The sequence below is a fragment of the Danio rerio genome, chromosome 4 (assembly GCF_049306965.1).
Source record: "Danio rerio strain Tuebingen ecotype United States chromosome 4, GRCz12tu, whole genome shotgun sequence".
In the NCBI taxonomy this organism is placed as follows: domain Eukaryota; kingdom Metazoa; phylum Chordata; class Actinopteri; order Cypriniformes; family Danionidae; genus Danio; species Danio rerio.
The window spans coordinates 44,522,163-44,543,343 of NC_133179.1; the positions used below are offsets into that span (position 1 = coordinate 44,522,163).

Sequence of the window (21,181 nt, forward strand, 5' to 3'; positions counted from 1 at the left end):
AAATGAATTTTTTTGAAAAATAACAAATGATGCAAATTTTTTGAAAAATAACAAAAAATGCAAATTTTTAAAAAAATCATAAAAAATGAACTTCTTTTGAAAAATAACAAAAAAATCGATTTTTTTAAAAAATCACAAAAAATGAAATTGTTTTGAAAAATCACAAAAAAATTTTTTTTTGAAAAATAACTGAATTTTTTTTAAAATAACAATAAAAGAATTTTTTTTGAAAAATAACAAAAAATGCTATTTTTTTAAAAAATAACAAAAAATGCAATTTTTTTGAAAAATAACAAATAATGCTATTTTTTTTAAAAATCACAAAAAATGAAATTTTTTTGAAAAATCACAAAAAAAGAAAATTTTTTGAAAAATAACAAAAAATGAAAATTTTTTGAAAAATAACAAAAAATCGAAATTTTTTGAAAAATAACAAAAAATGAAATTTTTTGAAAAATAACAAAAAAATGCAAATTTTTTGAAAAATAACAAAAAATGCATTTTTTTTGAAAAATAACAAAAACTGAACATTTTTTGAAAAATAACAAATAATCACAAAAAATGAAAATTTTTTGAAAAATAACAAAAAATGAAAATTTTTTGAAAAATCACCAAAAATGAAAATTTTTTGACAAATCACAAAAAATGAATTTTTTTTGAAAAATCACAAAAAAAGATTTTTTTTTGAAAAATCACCAAAAATAAATATTTTTTGAACAATCGCAAAAAATCACAAAAAATGAAATTTTTTGGAAAAATCACAAAAAATGAAATTGTTTTGAAATCACAAAAAATGAATTTTTTTTGAAAAATCGCAAAACATCACAAAATATGAGAATTTTTTGAATAATCACTAAAAATGAAATTTTTTTGGAAAAATCACCAAAAATGAACATTTTTTGAAAAATCACCAAAAATAAATATATTTTTTTAAAAATTACAAAAAATGAAAATTTTTTGAAAAATTGCAAAAAATCACAAAAATGAAATGTTTTGAAAAATAACAAAAAATGAATTTTTTTTGAAAAATAACAAATAATGCAAATTTTTTGAAAAATCACCAAAAATGAAATTTTTTTGAAAAATAACAAAAAATCGATTTTTTTTTTAAAATAACAAAAAATGCAATTTTTTTGAAAAATAACAAATAATGCAAATTTTTTGAAAAATAACAAATAATGCAAATTTTTTGAAAAATAACAAAAAATGCATTTTTTTGAAAAATAACAAATAATGCAATTTTTTTAAAAAATAACAAAAATGCAAATTTTTTGAATAATAACCAAAAATGAGATTTTTTTGAAAAATGACAAAAAATCGAATTTTTTTTTAAAAATCACAAAAAATGAATTTTTTTTTGAAAAATCACAAAAAAAAGAAATTTTTTTGAAAAATAACACAAAATGAAATTTTTTAAAAAATTAACAAAAAATGAAAATTTTTGGGAAAATAACAAAAAATGTAATTTTTTTGAAAAATCACAAAAAATGATCATTTTTTGAAAATTCACAAAAAATAAACATTTTTGGAAAAATCACAAAAAATGAACATTTTCTGAAAAATAACAAAAAATGAACATTTTTGAAAAATCACAAAAAATCACAAAAAATGAAAATTTTTTGAAAAATAACAAAAAATGAAAATTTTTTGAAAAATCACCAAAAATGAAAATTTTTTGACAAATCGCAAAAAATAAATTTTTTTAGAAAAATCACCAAAAAAAATTTTTTTTTTTGAAAAATCACCAAAAATAAATATTTTTTGAACAATCGCAAAAAATCACAAAAAATGAAATTTTTTGGAAAAATCACAAAAAATGAAATTGTTTTGAAATCACAAAAAATGAATTTTTTTTGAAAAATCGCAAAACATCACAAAATATGAGAATTTTTTGAATAATCACTAAAAATGAAAAATTTTTTGAAAAATCACCAAAAATGAACATTTTTTGAAAAATCACCAAAAATAAATATATTTTTTGAAAAATTACAAAAAATGAACATTTTTTGAAAAATTGCAAAAAATCACAAAAATGAATTTTTTTTGAAGAATCACAAAAACTGAAAATTAAAAAAAACGCAAAAAATGACTTTTTTTTTGAAAAATCACAAAAAATGAAATTTTTTTGAAAAATCACAAAAAAATTAAAAATTTTTGAAAAATAACAAAAAATGAAAAATTTTAGGAAAATGACAAAATATCACAAAATATGAAAAATTTTTGAAAAATCACAAAAAATGACAATTTTTTTAAAAATCGCAAAAAATGAAAATTTTTTGAAAAATCGCAAAAAATCTAAAATTTTTTTAAAAATAACTAAAAATCTTGAAAAATCACAAGATCACAAAAAATTAAAATTTTTTGAAAAATCACAAAAATCACAAAAATCTATTTTTTTTTGAAAAATCACAAAAAATTAAATTTTTATGAAAAATCGCAAAAAATAAAAAATTTTCAAAAATTTTCATTTTTTTGCGATTTTTCAAAAAATTTTAATTTTTTGCGATTTTTCCAAAAATGTTCATTTTTGCGATTTTTCAAAAAAATTATTTTTTTGCGATTTTTCAAAAAAATTTAATTTTTTGTGATTTATCAAAAAATTTTCATTGTTTGTGATATTTTGCGATTTTTCAAAAAAATGTCATTTTGTGCGATTTTTTGCGATTTTTCAAAAATTTTCATTTTTTGTGATTTTTCAAAAAAAATTCATTTTTGTGATTTTTCAAAAAAATGTCATTTTGTGTAATTTTTTGCGATTTTTCAAAATTTTTCATTTTTTGCGATTTTTCAAATAAATTTTATTTTTTGTGATTTTTCAAAAAAAATTCATTTTTTGTGATTTTTCAAAAAAATGTCATTTTGTGTGATTTTTTGCGATTTTTCAAAAAATTTTAATTTTTTGCGATTTTTCAAAAAATTCTTTTTTGTGATTTTTCTAAACATTTTTTATTTTTTGTGATTTTTCCAAAAAATTTCATTTTTTGTGATTTTTCGTTTTTTCAAAAAATTTCGATTTTGTGTTATTTTTCAAAAATTTTTAATTTTTTGCTATTTTTCCAAAAATTTTCATTTTTTTGCGATTTTTCAAAAAATTGCAATTTTTTATTTTTCAAAAAATTGTGATTTTTTGTTATTTTTCAAAAAATTTTTATTTTTTGTGATTTTTCAAAAAATTTAGTTTTTTTGTTAGTTTTTCCAAAAATATTCATTTTTTGAGATTTTTCAAAAATTTCGATTTTGTGTTCATTTTCAAAAAATTGCGATTTTTTATTTTATAAAAAATGTTCATTTTTTGCGATTTTTCAAAAAATGTTCATTTTAAATGATTTTTCAAAAAAAAATTTTTTTTTGCGATTTTTCAAAAGAAATTCATTTTTTTTGAGATTTCTGCGATTTTTCAAAATTTTTTTATTTTTTGTGATTTTTCAAAAGGTTTTCATTTTTTGTGATTTTTCAAAAAAATTCATTTTATGTGATTTTTCAAATAAATTTCATTTTTTGTGATTTTTCAAATATATTTCATTTTTTTGTGATTTTTGCGATTTTTCAAAAAATTTTCATTTTTTACGATTTTTAAAAAAAATTCATTTTTTGTGATTTTTCAAAAATTTTTCATTTTTTGTGATTTTTCAAATAAAATTCATTTTTTGTGATTTTTGCGATTTTTCAAAAAATTTTCATTTTTTACGATTTTTCAAATTAATTTCATTTTTTGTGATTTTTCAAAATATTTTCATTTTTTTGTGATTTTTCAAAAAAATTTCATTTTTTGTGATTTTTCATTTTTTGTGATTTTTAAAAAGATTTTCATTTTTTACGATTTTTTAAAAATTTTTCATTTTTTGTGATTTTTCAAAAAATTTTCATTTTTATGATTTTTCAAAACAATTTCATTTTTGTGATTTCTGCGATTTTTCAAAAAAATTTCATTTTTTGTGAGTTTTCAAATAATTTTCATTTTTTGTGATTTTTCGAATAAATTTCATTTTTTATGATTTCTGCGATTTTTCAAAAAATTTTCATTTTTTGTGATTTTTCAAAAACTGTTCATTTTTTGCGATTTTTCATAAAATTGTCATTTTTGTGATTTTTTTAGATTTTTTTTGCGATTTTTCCAAAAATTTTCATTTTTTGCAATTTTTCAAAAAATTTTCATTTTTTGCGATTTTTCAAAAAAATTTCTTTTTTTTGTGATTTTTCAAAAAAAACATTTTTTTGTGATTTCTGCGATTTTTCAAAAAATTTTCATTTTTTTGTGATTTTTTAAAAGGTTTTCATTTTTTGTGATTTTTCAAAAAAATTCATTTTATGTGATTTTTCATATAAATTTCATTTTTTGTGATTTTTCAAATAAATTTCATTTTTTGTGATTTTTGCGATTTTTCGAAAAATTTTCATTTTTTACGATTTTTCGAAAAATTTTCATTTTTTGTGATTTTTCTAAAGGTTTTCATTTTTTGTGATTTTTCAAAAAAATTCATTTTTTGTGATTTTTCAAAAAATGTTTATTTTTTGTGATTTTTCAAAAATTTTTCATTTTTGTGATTTTTCAAATAATTTTCATTTTTTTGTGTTTTTTCGAATAAATTTCATTTTTTGTGATTTCTGCGATTTTTCAAAAAATTGTCATTTTTTGTGATTTTTCAAATAAATTTCATTTTTTGTGATTTCTGCGATTTTTCAAAAAATTTTCATTTTTTGTGATTTTTTGCGATTTTTAAAAATTTTTTCATTTTTTGCGATTTTTCAAAAAAAATCATTTTATGTGATTTTTCAAATAAATTTCATTTTTTGTGATTTTTCAAAATATTTTCATTTTTTGTGATTTTTCAAAAAAATTTCATTTTTTGTGATTTTTCATTTTTTGTGATTTTTCAAAAGATTTTCATTTTTTGCGATTTTTTAAAAAATTTTCATTTTTTGTGATTTTTCAAAAATTTTTCATTTTTTGTGATTTTTCAAAAAAATTTCATTTTTTATGATTTCTGCGATTTTTCAAAAAATTGTCATTTTTTGTGATTTTTCAAATAAATTTCATTTTTTGTGATTTCTGCGATTTTTCAAAAAATTTTAATTTTTTGTGATTTTTTGCGATTTTTAAAATTTTTTTCATTTTTTGCGATTTTTCAAAAAATTTTCATTTTTGGTGATTTTTCAAAAAATTTTCATGTTTTGTTATTTTTCAAAATAATTTCATTTTTTGCGATTTTTCAAAAAAATTTCATTTTTTGCGAGTTTTCAAAAAAATTTCATTTTTTGTGATTTTTCAAAAATGTTTCTGTTTTTGCGATTTTTCAAAAAAATTTCATTTTTGTGATTTTTTGTGAATTTTTTATATTTTTTGCGATTTTTCAAAAACTTCATTTTTGCGATTTTTCATAAAATTGTCATTTTTGTGATTTTTTTAGATTATTTTGCGATTTTTCCAAAAATTTTCATTTTTTGCGATTTTTCAAAAAATGTTCATTTTTTGCGATTTTTCAAAAAAATTTCATTTTTTCTGATTTTTCAAAAAAAACATTTTTTGTGATTTTTTGCGATTTTTCAAAAAATTTTCATTTTTTGTGATTTTTCAAAAATTTTTCATTTTTTTATTTTTCAAAAAATGTTCCTTTTTTGTGATTTTTCAAATAAATTTCATCTATTGTGATTTTTCAAATAAATTTCATTTTTTGTGATTTTTGCGATTTTTTAAAAAATTTTCATTTTTTACGATTTGTCGAAAAATTTTCATTTTTTGTGATTTTTCAAAAGGTTTTCATTTTTTGTGATTTTTCAAAAAAATTCATTTTTTGTGATTTTTCAAAAAATGTTTATTTTTTGTGATTTTTCAAAAAAAATCATTTTTTGTGATTTTTCAAAATATTTTCATTTTTTGTGATTTTTCAAAAAAATTTCATTTTTTGTGATTTTTCATTTTTTGTGATTTTTCAAAAGATTTTCATTTTTTGCGATTTTTTAAAAAAATTTCATTTTTTGTGATTTTTCAAAAATTTTTCATTTTTTGTGATTTTTCAAAAAAATTTCATTTTTTGTGATTTCTGCGATTTTTCAAAAAATTGTCATTTTTTGTGAGTTTTCAAATAATTTTCATTTTTTGTGATTTTTCGAATAAATTTCATTTTTTATGATTTCTGCGATTTTTCAAAAAATTTTCATTTTTTGTGATTTTTTGCGATTTTAAAAAATTTTTTCATTTTTTGCGATTTTTCAAAAAAACTTCATTTTTTGTGATTTTTCAAAAAAATTTTCATTTTTGGTGATTTTTCAAAAAATTTTCATTTTTTGTTATTTTTCAAAATAATTTCATTTTTTACTATTTTTCAAAAAAATTTCATTTTTTGTGATTTTTCAAAAAAATTTAATTTTTTTTGTTTTTTTAAAAAGTGTTCATTTTTTGCGATTTTTCAAAAAAATTTCATTTTTTGCGATTTTTCAAAAATGTTTCTGTTTTTGCGATTTTTCAAAAAAATTTCATTTTTGTGATTTTTTGTGAATTTTTTATATTTTTTGCGATTTTTCAAAAACTGTTCATTTTTGCGATTTTTCATAAAATTGTCATTTTTGTGATTTTTTAGATTATTTTGCGATTTTTCCAAAAATTTTCATTTTTTGCGATTTTTCAAAAAATGTTCATTTTTTGCGATTTTTCAAAAAAAATTCATTTTTTCTGATTTTTCAAAAAAAACATTTTTTGTGATTTTTTGCGATTTTTCAAAAAAATTTCATTTTTTGTGATTTTTCAAAAATTTTTCATTTTTTTATTTTTCAAAAAATGTTCCTTTTTTGTGATTTTTCAAAATATTTTCGTTTTTTTGTTATTTTTAAAAAATGTAGATTTTTTGTTATTTTTCAAAATATTTCAATTTTTTGTTATTTTTCAAAATAATTTCATTTTTTGCAATTTTTCAAAAAATGTTCATTTTTTGCGATTTTTCAAAAATTTTTAATTTTTTGTGATTTTCAAAAATTTTTCATTTTTTGTTATTTTTCAAAAAAATTTTCATTTTTTGCGATTTTTCAAAAAAATTTCATTTTTTTGTGATTTTTCAAAAAAAAATTTTTGTGATTTTTTGTGATTTTTCAAAAAATGTTCATTTTTTGCGATTTTTCAAAAAATGTTCATTTTTTGCGATTTTTCAAAAAAAATTCATTTTTTTGTGATTTTTCAAAATATTTTCGTTTTTTTGTTATTTTTCAAAAAATTTCGATTTTTTGTTATTTTTCAAAATATTTCATTTTTTGTGACTTTTTGCGATTTTTCAAAATATTTTTGTTTTTTGTTATTTTTCAAAAAATTTCGATTTTTTGTTATTTTTCAAAAAATTTCATTTTTTTGTGACTTTTTGCGATTTTTCAAAATATTTTCGTTTTTTGTTATTTTTCAAAAAATTTCGATTTTTTGTTATTTTTCAAAATATTTCGATTTTTTGTTATTTTTCAAAAAAAATTCATTTTTTGCGATTTTTCAAAAAATTGTCATTTTTGTGATTTTTTTAGATTTTTCATTTTTTGTGACTTTTTGCGATTTTTCAAAATATTTTCGTTTTTTGCGATTTTTCAAAAAAAAATCATTTTTTGTGATTTTTTGTGATTTTTCAAAAAATTTTCAATTTTTGTTATTTTTTCAAAAAATTTTCATTTTTTGTGATTTTTCATAAAATTTTTTATTTTTGGTGATTTTTCAAAAAATTTTCATTTTTTGTTATTTTTCAAAAAATTTCCATTTTTTGTTATTTAAAAAAAAAAATTCGATTTTTTTTATTTTTCTAAAATTTTTCATTTTTTGTTCTTTTTCAAAAAATTCAGCTGTCAGCCGCCGTTTTCTATCGGCCGTACTCCAGGACGGTGATGCCCAGCCACCGAGCATGGGGAATGGGCCAGCAACCCCTGTCTCCTGACGGCGCTGTACTTGCAGCAGACGTGCCTGTGCTTGCAAACCACTTGCTAGTAACTGTGGCAACGCATGAAGAGTTTGAGCTTCCTCCAGATGCTTGCTTTGTGTTTTGTCATCAGTTGGGGCTGCCAACACATGGATTCCACTGGACGCACTCGATCTGGGCATAACAGACCCTCTATGGGGGGAGGGGAGGGGATCCTCCTGTTCTTTCTTTCTTTTCCTCCATCTGTTTTCTTTCTCTACAGATGCCGTTTTTCTCTGCTTAGTTTCTGATTTGGTCTATTTGGACATGTCGATCTCCTGCTTTGCTGCGGTTCGGACCGCCTTTGCCTAGAGCTCCGTGCTTTGCACTCTTGCCTTGTATATTTTGTGTCCTGTTTTCTTACGTCAGCCTATCAGCACAGTGCTCAAACGACATAGCTTGAAGAAGACGACGGGATCTACAAACGTTCCGCAAAAGAACTTCACTGACGAAAGCGGAAGCGCTAACGAAACAACCTTCCGCTGCAAGCACCTTACATTCCTGAGACGGCAAACCACCGACGGCTGGCTGCGAAATTGCCTCTGGTTCAGATTGGTTTAGAACCGTCCCTCTGCCCAAAACGCCACAGACGTTTGCAAAAGATTGCAGTTCTTGAAATAAAGTTACCTCTGATCCGAGCAGAAGCGTTCGCTTACTTAATGGCAGATAAAATGATGACCTTTCACACGGTCTGCATTCGTTCCGTCAAATAAAATTCTGACATTCCGCAGGGCACACTCGTTTGGCGGACAAAAGCCACCGGGGGCTCTCTTTGCGTGTTCCTTCACCTGGTCAAACCGCTTTGAGGGGGGACCTTTCGAGTAGTTTTCGGCGTCAGAACAGACTCCTCTAGTGACGGGTGGGCAGGCCTTCCACAGACGCGCGCAGCTCTACTGGCGCAAAAGTGGCTTAGCAAAGGACGAGGAAGAGAGGGAAGCACCGCTCCAGCCGGGCCCGACGCTACCGCCTGAACTCTGTCTTGAACCACTGTGCTCAGGGGAGAGCGCGAACACAGTCCCTCACTACCAGAAATTATGCAGTCGAGGTTCCCACATTTGGGGGTAGGGTGAAGCTGCAGGCCCGGATACCCAACCGCACGCTCAGACCTGCACGCTCAGACCAGCACTTCCATACCTATCATTTTCTCAGACAGTGCCACCTGCTGTTGGGTTGGGTGAAGCGGCAGGTATCGAGACCCACGCTCAGAGCAGCACTTTCTAGGAAGTAGCAACATCGGACACGTGAGTAAGGTCATTCATTTTATTAAAGCGATTCTTGAAATTAGCAGGTTTTATGGCATAAATCAATGTGACATCTTATTACACTAACAAACAATATTTCAGTGTTTGATTTGAATTAGTCAAAAGATAGCATTATTTTATGATATTTACAGCGTGCTCTTATTTTCTGTTATTGTACCATTCTGGGACACTTTTCTAGCAATGATTTCTGGCAAAATAAAAAACTTTAATGTTACAATTAATAATTGCTTTATATACACAATACATTTTATTTTAACATTTTTACTTTAAAGTGCTATGTAGGTCTACTGAACGTATTACTGTATTATCTATCTGAAAGTGGTACAGACAATAACAGTAACACAATAACAGTTTAATAATTGTAAATAAGATCTCTGGAAATCAAAATATCAATTAATCTGCATAACATTTACAATATGAGCTCTCTTAGGTTAAAACAAATATAATTTGCTTGTGACTTGTGTATGTTTTTCCTAGATGGATATTACAATTCAAAAAGGGGGGTCTCTGCCAGTACCTGTACAGTGCACCGAATGCTGCACATATTTTCATTGTCCATTTTGTGATATCTCGGTTTTCCAACCAACACGATTGAAAAAAGTGCAATCACATCTGCAGGCACATTTTAATAGATCAGTCCAGCATGAAGGAAATATTTGAAAATGTACATCTTATTATAGTGAAAAATTGTAAGAAAACTTAAAGTGCAATCTTATACTGCTTTTTTTTTCAGAATTTACAATACACAGATGTGGACGCCTCTGCAGAAGTCAGCCACATTATCACTGCCTCTTCTGCAAATCAACCATTTTAAGAAAACCTGATTTTGTTAAACATTTAGGACTCTGCAAACAAAAACAACAACCACCAACCCCTCATACTAAAGCCACCACAACTTTTGCCACATCTCTGCCCGCCACACATGTGCCTCTCTCCACTGCCACGGCTCTGCCCGCCACACATGTGCCTCTCTCCACTGCCACGGCTCTGCCCGCCACACATGTGCCTCTCTCCATTGACACGGCTCTGCCTGCCACACATGTGCCTCTCTCCACTGCCACGGCTCTGCCCGCCACACATGTGCCTCTATCCACTGACATGGCTCTGCCCACCACTTCTGGCATTTCTAGGCCCTTAAAAAAAATTGTCGGAAAAAACCAAAGCAACTAAAGCAATGTCCCAAATGTGATTTGATATGCCACTATAAAAATTTAAAAAGACATATAGAACGTAAACACACCCCAAAAATGATGGACATCACTTCCTCATCTCATCTTGACAGTGAGTGCATAGACCCTCAGAATGGAGTCTATATGGTCCACAAATGTTTTCATGGAGCTGCTACTCCACTCCATGTGCAAATAAAAATATGGGGGGAACCACATCGTGTTTCATGTGAATTAAATGAGTGCCAGACTAATATGGAGTTGGCTTGGAGAAGTGGACTGCTGTCATACCAATGTGTTCACCTCCGGTCAGTTTCATACTGCAAAACATTTTAACCTCACCTTCACTCACAGAAGAAAGTTTTTAAAAAATGGTTAAAAGCAAGTGGTTTGGGCAGGACCAAATAAAACAGTGTGTAAATCGTCAAAAACTAGCCCAAGAAGAAAATGCACCACTGTCAGTTGAATCCAAGATTGGAGTCCCACCAACAAAAAGGTTCATATCGGTCTACGAGCCTAATATATCATATTATAGTAGACTGGGCAGAGTCATGGTATCATATGACACCAAGAAGAATTCATGGCACTGTCCCTGTGCAAAAACCCAGAGATCATGTACCCATAAATACATAGCAAAATGGCATCTCTGTCAAATTCACCCTGAACTCTTCCGAAAAGTTCGGAGCACTGAAGGCGCTGAAGAATTTCAGGCAGCAGCGATGGAGGAAAGTGATGAAAGTGAGAATTACCCTCCAAAGGACATTGCTAAAGTACAGAGCATAGTAGAATACATCTTAATGAATAAAAAGCTACCATCTACTATTCCCAGTCATTTGAGGCTTTCTTCAGACTATAAGGAATTTCCAAAACACCTAATCCCTGATGAGACAATGTGCTACCACTGCTCAGACCGCACATTGCTCAGTGATCCTGTCTGCATTACACGTAAAGAGAAAATTCTTACAACTACAGGAATTGTCCAAGGTGGATAATTGTTACTTACATATTTTATTTTATTTTAATTATGAAAAAGATACTAAACCATTTATTTTACATTCTGTATCTGCAGATATTTCAACTTACTCCAAATTCTGTCCTTTCTGTGGAATGGTGTACCGTTACCAAGAGTGGGCTAATGGTTTGCATAACTTCAATGACCATGTCCTCCTTGAACTCTCTCTCTGCCTCACCATAAGAAACCTGTTGCAGGTAATCGTTATACAATACATATATTATATGTTATACAATATATTATTTTTTACAACAATAGGATTTCTTCATAGTGTTGATTTTATGTTAGGCAACATTAGGCACATTCAAATCAAGACTTAAAACACATCTGTTTAGCTGTGCCTTTACTGAATGAGCACTGTGCTACGTCCGACAGTTCACACTATTATGTTTTCTGTTTTTAACTGTTTTTTAAATCATTTTTATTCTTTGTTTTTATTTTCTTATACTTGTCTCTTTTATTCTTGTTTATGTAAAGCACTTTGAATTACCATTGTGTATGAAATGTGCTATATAAATAAACTTGCCTTGCCTTGCCTTGCCTATATAAGTACTGATTAACTGTGATTTCTTTATCATAGGTGCATACAGCAGTCAGCAGAGTAGTGGAGTACTTAGAGATAACTACAGGTGTACAGTTCCCCTCAGCAGTTACTCTTCTCCACGGCTATCTGCATTTTGAGGCCCTAACTGACCATGAATACAAGTATTCATGTGTCTCCTGTGGTGACCATCCATCTGTGTCTTTCATGTCACCTGTATCTTTCCTTTTTACTGCAGAGAGGTAAGTCTTATTAGTGAAACTATTAGTAAGTTTATAGTATGTATTTATTTTCTTTAGTGCGTGATCTTTCACAGCCTCCACAAGATTTTAATGGAGAGGTGGATTTAGATATGTTTGGAAGGCACTGACAGAAGAACGAATTGCTCAAGGATTTTTTTCAAGTAAGGAAATTTATTATATCAGGAATGGCATGTCATCATTATTTAATTTCATAAGTGTTTTCAGGAGTACAATCTAAATTAACTGATGTACTAACATGTTTATTTGTCCTAAAGGTCAAAAAAACAATCCATTTTGTGTTACACCTAGTTACAACTTTTGGGCACCCTGGATCGGGAGTAAGACTCGCATAGCGAATGTTGTTCTCAACACTGAATTTGAGAAAGTGCACAAAGCAAAAACTGCAGAACGAACAGAAATAACTGTCTCTGAAGATCGCTTAAAGGACGAACTTTCAAAACAGAAAGTAAAATATTTAATGCTAATTATATGTATTATTTGTCAGTGTTGGCATTTCATTTAACATGTGTGTTTTATGTGATAGGTGGGAGTGATAAGAGGACTGTGTCAAGAGTGTGGTTTAGATGCCAAAGGCTCTCGCACAGATCTACTCCTGCGACTTTCGGAGGAGATGAGGTCAAGGGAGGCCTATGACAAGGTTTTTGAAAAGATTTGGGCTGCTTCAGGTAAACCTCAATGTTGCACATTAAAATATTACAAATAAATCAGAAATGTACAAAGTCACATAGACATAATGGGTCCTGTTTTCTGCTTGGCACTGATTGGGAAGTGACTGGTGGTGTACAGCTCTGAGGGGTGTTGGAGGTGGCCTCGTCTGACACCAGAGTGTATTGTTGCTTTCCGTGTGGGGGAGTGTATTTACATCTCTGAGGCACTGCATCTTTAAATTTTTTAAAAGTATACTTTGTTAAGGTTAATGCCACTGCCCTCCATCATAACCTATGGTAATTTAAGTCCCAAAGTCATTAATGGGATTTGATTATGTTTTCTTAACTATTTGCTTATCTTTTTTGTCTGTTCCAGGAGGTTGGGCTGTCATCATGTGTCCTTGTGGCATAGTTTACAGTATAAAATGTAATCTGCGAGCAGAAAGTCCACGGGATTTTGCAGATATGCTTCTGTCTTGGAAGCATCTGCCTAATGTTGTTATTTATGACTTTGCCCGTGGACTGTCCACCCACACAAATTTGAGGCAACCCATAACTTTCACACCTTTCGAGGGAAGGTTACTCGAACCAACCACTGAAAATATTGCAAAAGCAAAATCAGGAAAATTACAGGTAACTCTGCCATGGCTCACTGCAAAAAAGCAAAGTCCAGATCCGGATGGTCATCCAATAACTGGTTCTGCAGAACACTAAGTTCTGTATGACCGCTTTCACGAAGACAACACAAAAGATCCTCATGATTCACTGAGGAAGCTTCGTCTTGTGCCTTAACTAGCTGGCAAAGTTAACAGTCAGGCTGCAGAACAGCTTTTTTCAAAGCTAAAGAAAAATAACTACTTTATGAACATGGCATTGCCATCCACACATGTTTTCCTCATGCGAAACATCATCCACCATTACAATGTCAGAAAAAACGAGAAACGTCTTCATGACATAAAAAAGGAATTCAACACAAACATTCACATGAATGACCACAGCCAGGTTGTGTTAGGTAATGTTTCCCTTACTTTGTAACAAATACATCACTTCATCCATAACTGTACTTATGTGTATATTTGCATTTATAGAAAATCCATCCTCCACAGAGAAATGCATGGACATGTCACTTGGTAATTTGACTGTTCTTTCCAGTTGCTCAGTGTCAAGTTTCTGTTCACTAATTATTATGTGTTATTTTCTCATTTTGATGCTTTAATGTACTCTAAGGACCACTGACAGCACTGCCAGAAAATATTGTGACTTTACAAACGACCGCTGCATCACCAGGCATAACATCAGTCACATCTCCTCTGTCATCAGTACCAATTACAGAAAAAAACAGCTTGTAAACCTACCACTCTTCTGAATTTTTTGGAACCTACTAAGCCTTGGGAGAGGTACTGGCATCCATTACAAGAGAAACTGGTGAACAATTACCATTACATACAAACGCACACACACACACACACATATTTATTGTTATTATTATTACAGCTTGATTATGTGCTGGACCGAAATCGCCCTGGCAGTGAAATAATTGTGAAGGAGGGGCAAGTGTGCCTTATTCGAGAAGAATTTTGGAGCCTTGGATTGTTGAGGGACATGGACTCCCATGTAAGCAGTCTGTTTTTTTATTAAAACTTTTTTTTATTAAAAACATTGACTTATCAAAGTATTTATTGCAGATTGGAAACGCCTGCATGACGCTTATTTGTGAAATGGCTCGACAAATTGTATGTACTATAAAACATAATATTTATATAGATTGTTTTAACTTGATCCAAATTTAAAAAAAAAAAAACAATTTCTAAACTGTGTGAAAATGTTCATGTCATTGTCAACAGTTTCTTTTTATTCATGTAGGGCAAGGACATATACATTGAGGACTTTTATGTTGTCCCTGTGTGGAAAGAAACTCCTAACAACATTGTTACTGGATTACCGGTGCGTGTATATACTGTATTTACTGTGTGAGAAGTACAACCTAAATTAAACGACATAACTGTCCTGATCAATTCTAGGAAGATGCAGACTTGAAAGACCTGTTAGCCTTTCCAGCATGGACAAATGCCAATGGACCAGACCGCTTTGTTGTCTGTGTAAGAAAATATTGAAATGTCTAGTGCATACATTAATTGGTATTGCAATGTGTGTGTTTCTAAAATAAAACACTGAAAAATCTTGGAAGAAGCAATAATGTTCAAATGAAATATTTTTACACCTTTAACATTATAGATAATGATGCCGCTTCGAAGAGAGATGGTGTTTTTAGACTCTCTGTATGCAGAGCATGAATCATGATTTGGAGATGAGGAATACAGGGCAATTTTTAGGTCTATCAATAAACTAAGACATGTTTCAGCCTTTTTGTGATATATGGCTACGTTCCTATAGCCATTTCTATTTATTTCCTAACCGTGTATTATAGTTCTGTCACTTTTGGCTACGTTCCTATAGCCGTTTCTTAAACTTCTGGCTATGTTCATCTATCCTTTTTTATGCATGGTGTTCTAGAGTTGAGGTGAGCGGTAATTGTTAGTATTACTAATATGTTTTGTTTACAGGAAAATTGCTTACCAAGTGGGTCATGGGACATGGTCTGAAAAGACTGGATATGATTTTCCAGTGAGGAATCAACTTAAAAAAAATATTATTTGGCTTTTACAACAATTAAATTTTTTGTACATTATTCTAAAATAAAATTGATTTGCTTTGCCTATTTTAGGCTTTGCCACGTCAGACAAGAGGGAATGATTGTGGTGTTTTTGTACTCATGGTAAGATATAAATTAAGTTAATTGATTTGAAGATTTTGTAAACATTGTAAATGACTGTGGCTTCTCTCTTTTCAGTACACCCTCTCAATGGTGTGTGGCATTGGGTTTCAATTCCAGGAGGTATTATTTTATTATTTATGTAACTTTATTTTGTTGGTGCTTTTTTTAATCATAGCTAAAATGTAACTATTTTAGTGTATATTATCTTGCTTTCTTCTAAGCAACATATCTTTTAAAAAAAGGGGCATGGTTATTGCAAGCACACCCAACATCATGTATTAACAAAAACATGTTGGTTAACTGTCAGACTAAACAGTCTTTCTTTCAGATGGATATACCTATCATCCGTCAGTGGTGGTGCCTTCTACTCATGGAACAATTTCAAACTGATGGGTATGTCAGTATTTATTTATTCTTCTTGTAAATCTGTAAAATTAAAAATTTATATTGTGTCAATACAACAACTTGTAACATGAATAACAAAACATACTTAAAATCTCTTTTACCGGTGACCAGTATGTCACCGACTCGGTCCCAGTAACTCCCCTCGCTGGCCAGCAGAGGCCACCATCTCCGGACTTTTAGCATTACGTAATCCATCTACACTGATTGCGCATACACCTGATTGGAATCTGGCTAATGACCCACGTACCTCTTATAAGCCGCACTCAAACACTCGTTCAAGGCGAAGTCTTGTTTAGCCCCGGCCAGCATTTCTGAGCATTATCTCCAGCCTGATCTCCTGTGCACGACTCCAGCCTGTCTCTTACTTTGCTTCGCCTTCTGCCTGCCCAGGACCCACGCTTGTTATACGGACTCTGACTCTCTCTCTGCCTGCCCACGACCCACACTTGTTATACGGACTCTGACTCTCTCTCTGCCTGCCCACGAACCACGCCTGTTATACGGACTCTGATCCTTGCTGCCTGCCCTTGACCCAAGCCTGCATAACGGATCCTGGTTCTCGCTCACTCCCTTCCACTCATGCCTGGTAACTCACTCTGTGTCTGTTCATCATCAGTCTTGATACCCATACTACTACTGTGGATGTGTGTGTGCACTCCGGTGCATATTGTGTGTTTGAGTGAAGTTGTGATTAATAAATACTACATAATGGATCCCTCCGTGACAGTCTCCTCATTACACAGTAATTATGGATTTTGTCTTGTCTTGTTATTAAAAGCTATGGGCACAGATTTGCTTTCTGGACTGAGGAGGCAAGAAGTGTCTTGGATGGAAAGATTCTGCTCCTTTTTAGGGTGAAAAGAAAAACCACATCCAATCTTCCGGCACATGTCCAAGCAGTTCAAGATCGGGAAAGGAATGACAAAAGATTGGTGGACTTGATTATCACATCAAAATCAGCAGAGCAGCATTTGGTGGTATAGATGGTTCCACTTTAAATACTCCTCTAGACTCTGAGTATGGTTGACTTAAATATAGTCAAGTGACAATTTAACTATTATTTGCCAAATATAATTAATTACTTGTGCATTTACATATGAAATATAATTTCCTTCTATGGCCCAAAGGATATACTCGGTGGGAAAAGGTCAAATTGGTTTCCACTAAACCCCGTTCTCAAGTGCCTGTCTACATTGAGAATGAGCAGTCCCAGTCAATCATTTGTGACTACATCAGAGGAATTCTTAATAAAACCAAAACACAGCTGACCTTCAATGATGAGGTGGAGTTCATTTGTGGATGTCTCCTCCCAGAGGTAATCACAAAACATGTATGTACATGAGCATGCTTATGTTCTGCAGTGTGTGTTTTATTTTATTAATTGGTTTATCTGTATGTTTGTACAGGCCATAACTCATGGCATTTCCGAGTTACAAGGCTTGTCTTGGCAGGAGGCTGAAGATGTCTTCCTCCAGGGCCCCATTTATCACGCAAGGTATGTTTACATTTTTTTTTTTGGTATAAAAGCTGTTAAGTTTTTATGTTAAACACAATTTCTGACAACAGCATTTATTTTTTTTTAGTGAAGTTGAGGAATTTAACAGAAGAATTGCTTGAGAAATGAAAAATCTCCCCAACAAAAATGTAAAGCATTTTATTTTATTTTATATGTAATAAATACATTATCAATCCAAGTATTGTTTTTCACAATTTTTCTCTGCATTTTTTACAGCTCGATGACTTGTAGGACCTCATGAAAATGTATAAAAAAATAAAGTTTGGTGTGAGAAAATTACTCCGAGTACTATCATTTATTCTGTGAATAATAAGATAATGTTCATTCCCTCAACTCAATACTAAAGAGTTTGATAAATCCTTAATGATTTAAAAACAAAAAACAACAACAAAAACAAATGACTGAAAATATTTAAGTAACTGAACAATATCTATTTACAAATACAGTTAATTAAAATACAACAGACTTAATGCATTAAATCATAATCTAGTATGTTTAATATTTTATATAATAATGTATTCAATCATAGTGCAATATTTTATAGTAGAAAAATAGTGTAATTTACAATTTATAAATCAATGAATTCAGGTTAGGCAATTTTTCCAACAGCAGGTGGCACTGTCTGAGAAAACGATAGGTCTGGAAGTGCTGGTCTGAGCGAGCAGGTCTGAGCATGCGGTTGGGTCTCGGGGCCTGCAGCTTCATAATGTTGCCACAGAGACTTAGGGAATGGTCACCTACAGTGGTAGAAACGCGGAACTTTGTCTAGACACTGTTAACAGTGATACCTTCCCTACCCATGACAATGTTCTGCTAAATCCTGATTTCATCTTGTAACGCTGGACAGAATGTGGCCCAGGATCTTTGTCCAGTGCACGTGTTAGCAGTAGCAAGGCAGCAAAATGATTGATCCATCCCTGGGTGGGCTTGAACCACCAACCTTTCAGTTAACAGCCGAACGCGCTAACCGATTGTGCCACAGAGACTTAGTGAAAAGTCACCTACAGTGGTAGAAACGTGGAACTTTGTCTCAAATGGTCTGCTATATGAACCCTAATGTAAGTTTGCTGAGAGAGAGAGAGAAAAGTAACAGAAACGCCCAACGTGGGGCCCGAACCCACGACCCTGAGATTAAGAGTCTCATGCTCTACCGACTGAGCTAGCCAGGCGGATGAGGAGTCCCCACTAGAACTAGACACTCTTAACAGCAATACCTTCCCTACCCGTGACAATCTTCTGCTAAATCCTGATTTCATCTTGTAACGCTGGACAGAATGTGGCCCAGGATCTATGTCCAGTGCACGTGTTAGCAGTTGCAAGGCAGCAAAATGCCTAATTCGTCCCTGGGTGGGCTTGAACCACCAACCTTTCAGTTAACAGCCGAACGCGCTAACCGATTGCGCCACAGAGACTTAGTGAAAGGTCACCTACAGTGGTAGAAACGCGGAACTTTGTCTCAAAGTCTGCTACATTAACCCTAATGTAAGTTTGCTGGGAGAGAGAGAGAAAAGTAACAGGAACGCCCAACGTGGGGCTCGAACCCACGACCCTGAGATTAAGAGTCTCATGCTCTACCGACTGAGCTAGCCGGGCTGATGATAAGCTCTTTTAGGAACCAGAAACCGTTTACAGTAAAACCTTCCTACCCGTGACAATCTTCTGCTAAATCCTGATTTCATCTTGTAACGCTGGACAGAATGTGGCCCAGGATCTATGTCCAGTGCACGTGTTAGCAGTTGCAAGGCAGCAAAATGCCTAATTCGTCCCTGGGTGGGCTTGAACCACCAACCTTTCAGTTAACAGCCGAACGCGCTAACCGATTGCGCCACAGAGACTTAGTGAAAGGTCACCTACAGTGGTAGAAACGCGGAACTTTGTCTCAAAGTCTGCTACATGAACCCTAATGTAAGTTTACTGGGAGAGAGAGAGAAGAATAACAGGAACGCCAAACGTAGGGCTCGAACCCACGACCCTGACATTAAGAGTCTCATGCTCTACCGACTGAGCTAGGCAGGCGAATGAGGAGTCACCACTAGAACTAGACACTGTTAACAGTAATACCTTCCCTACCCGTGACAATATTCTGCTAAATCCTGATTTCATCTTGTAACGCTGGACAGAATGTGGCCCAGGATATATGCCCAGTGCACGGTTTAGCAGTTGCAAGGCAGCAAAATGCCTAATTCGTCCCTGGGTGGGCTTGAACCACCAACCTTTCAGTTAACAGCCGAACGCGCTAACCGATTGCTCCACAGAGACTTAGTGAAAGGTCACCTACAGTGGTAGAAACGCGGAACTTTGTCTCAAAGTCTGCTACATGAACCCTAATGTAAGTTTACTGGGAGAGAGAGAGAAGAATAACAGGAACGCCAAACGTAGGGCTCGAACCCACGACCCTGAGATTAAGAGTCTCATGCTCTACCGACAGAGCTAGCCGGGCTGATGAAAAGCTCTTTTAGGAACCAGAAACCCTTTACAGCAATACCTTCCCTACCCGTGACAATCTTCTGCTAAATCCTGATTTCATCTTGTAACGCTGCACAGAATGTGGCCCAGGATCTATGTCCAGTGCACATGTTAGCAGTTACAAGGCAGCAAAATGCTTGATCCGTCCCTGGGTGGGCTTGAACCACCAACCTTTCAGTTAACAGCCTAACGCGCTAACCGATTGCGGCACAGAGACTTAGTGAAAGGGCACCTACAGTGGTAGAAACGCGGAACTTTGTCTCAAAAGGTCTGCTATATGAACCCTAATGATAGTTTGCTAAGAGAATGAGAGGTAACAGAAACGCCCAATGTGGGGCTCTAACCCACGACGCTGAGATTAAGAGTCTCATGCTCTATCGACTGAGCTAGCGGGGATGACGAGAAGCTCTTTTAGGAACCAGAAACCGTTTACAGTAATACCTTCCTACCCGTGACAATGTTCTGCTAAATCCTGATTTCATCTTGTAACGCTGGACAGAATGTGGCCCAGGATCTATGTCCAGTGCACGTGTTAGCAGTTGCAAGGCAGCAAAATGCCTAATTCGTACCTGGGTGGGCTTGAACCACCAACCTTTCAGTTAACAGCCGAACGCGCTAACCGATTGCACCAAAGAGACTTACTGAAAGGTCACCTACAGTGGTAGAAACGCGGAACTTTGTCTCAAAGTCTGCTACCTGAACCCTAATATAAGTTTGCTGGGAGAGAGAGAGAAAAGTAACAAAAACGCCCAACGTGGGGCTCGAACCCACGACCCTGAGATTAAGAGTCTCATGCTCTACCGACTGAGATAGCCGGGCTGATGAGATAAACTTTTAAGAGCTAAACACTGTTTACAGTAATACCTTCCCTACCCGTGACAATGTTCTGCTAAATCCTGATTTCGTCTTGTAATGCTGGGCAGAATGTGGCCCAGGATCTATGTCCAGTGCACGTGTTAGCAGTTACAAGGCAGCAAAATGCTTGATCCGTCCCTGGGTGGGTTTGAACCACCAACCTTTCAGTTAACATCCTAACGCGCTAACCAATTGCGCCACAGAGACTTAGTGAAAGGTCACCTACAGTGGTAGAAACGGGAACTTTGTCTCAAAAGGTCTGCTATATGAACCCTAATGATAGTTTGCTGAGAGAAAGAGAGGTAGCAGAAACGCCCAATGTGGGGCTCTAACCCACTACGCTGAGATTA

At 32.0% G+C, this 21,181-nt stretch overlaps 5 non-coding genes and 1 pseudogene across 5 annotated transcripts; 1 reads left to right on the forward strand and 5 right to left on the reverse strand.

The window, feature by feature from the left end:
- The first annotated feature begins 9,917 nt into the window (after positions 1–9,917).
- Positions 9,918–17,789, forward strand: LOC101883803 (uncharacterized; annotated as a pseudogene).
- Positions 17,790–18,606: 817 nt separating this feature from the next.
- On the reverse strand, positions 18,607–18,679 carry trnak-cuu (transfer RNA lysine (anticodon CUU)). The gene has a single exon. It is a non-coding gene; the product is annotated as a tRNA-Lys (tRNA).
- Positions 18,680–18,848: 169 nt separating this feature from the next.
- On the reverse strand, positions 18,849–18,922 carry trnan-guu (transfer RNA asparagine (anticodon GUU)). The gene has a single exon. It is a non-coding gene; the product is annotated as a tRNA-Asn (tRNA).
- Positions 18,923–19,030: 108 nt separating this feature from the next.
- Positions 19,031–19,103, reverse strand: trnak-cuu (transfer RNA lysine (anticodon CUU)). The gene has a single exon. It is a non-coding gene; the product is annotated as a tRNA-Lys (tRNA).
- Positions 19,104–19,271: 168 nt separating this feature from the next.
- trnan-guu (transfer RNA asparagine (anticodon GUU)) lies at positions 19,272–19,345 on the reverse strand. The gene has a single exon. It is a non-coding gene; the product is annotated as a tRNA-Asn (tRNA).
- A 1,377-nt stretch (positions 19,346–20,722) lies between these two features.
- trnak-cuu (transfer RNA lysine (anticodon CUU)) lies at positions 20,723–20,795 on the reverse strand. The gene has a single exon. It is a non-coding gene; the product is annotated as a tRNA-Lys (tRNA).
- Between the last annotated feature and the right edge of the window lie 386 nt (positions 20,796–21,181).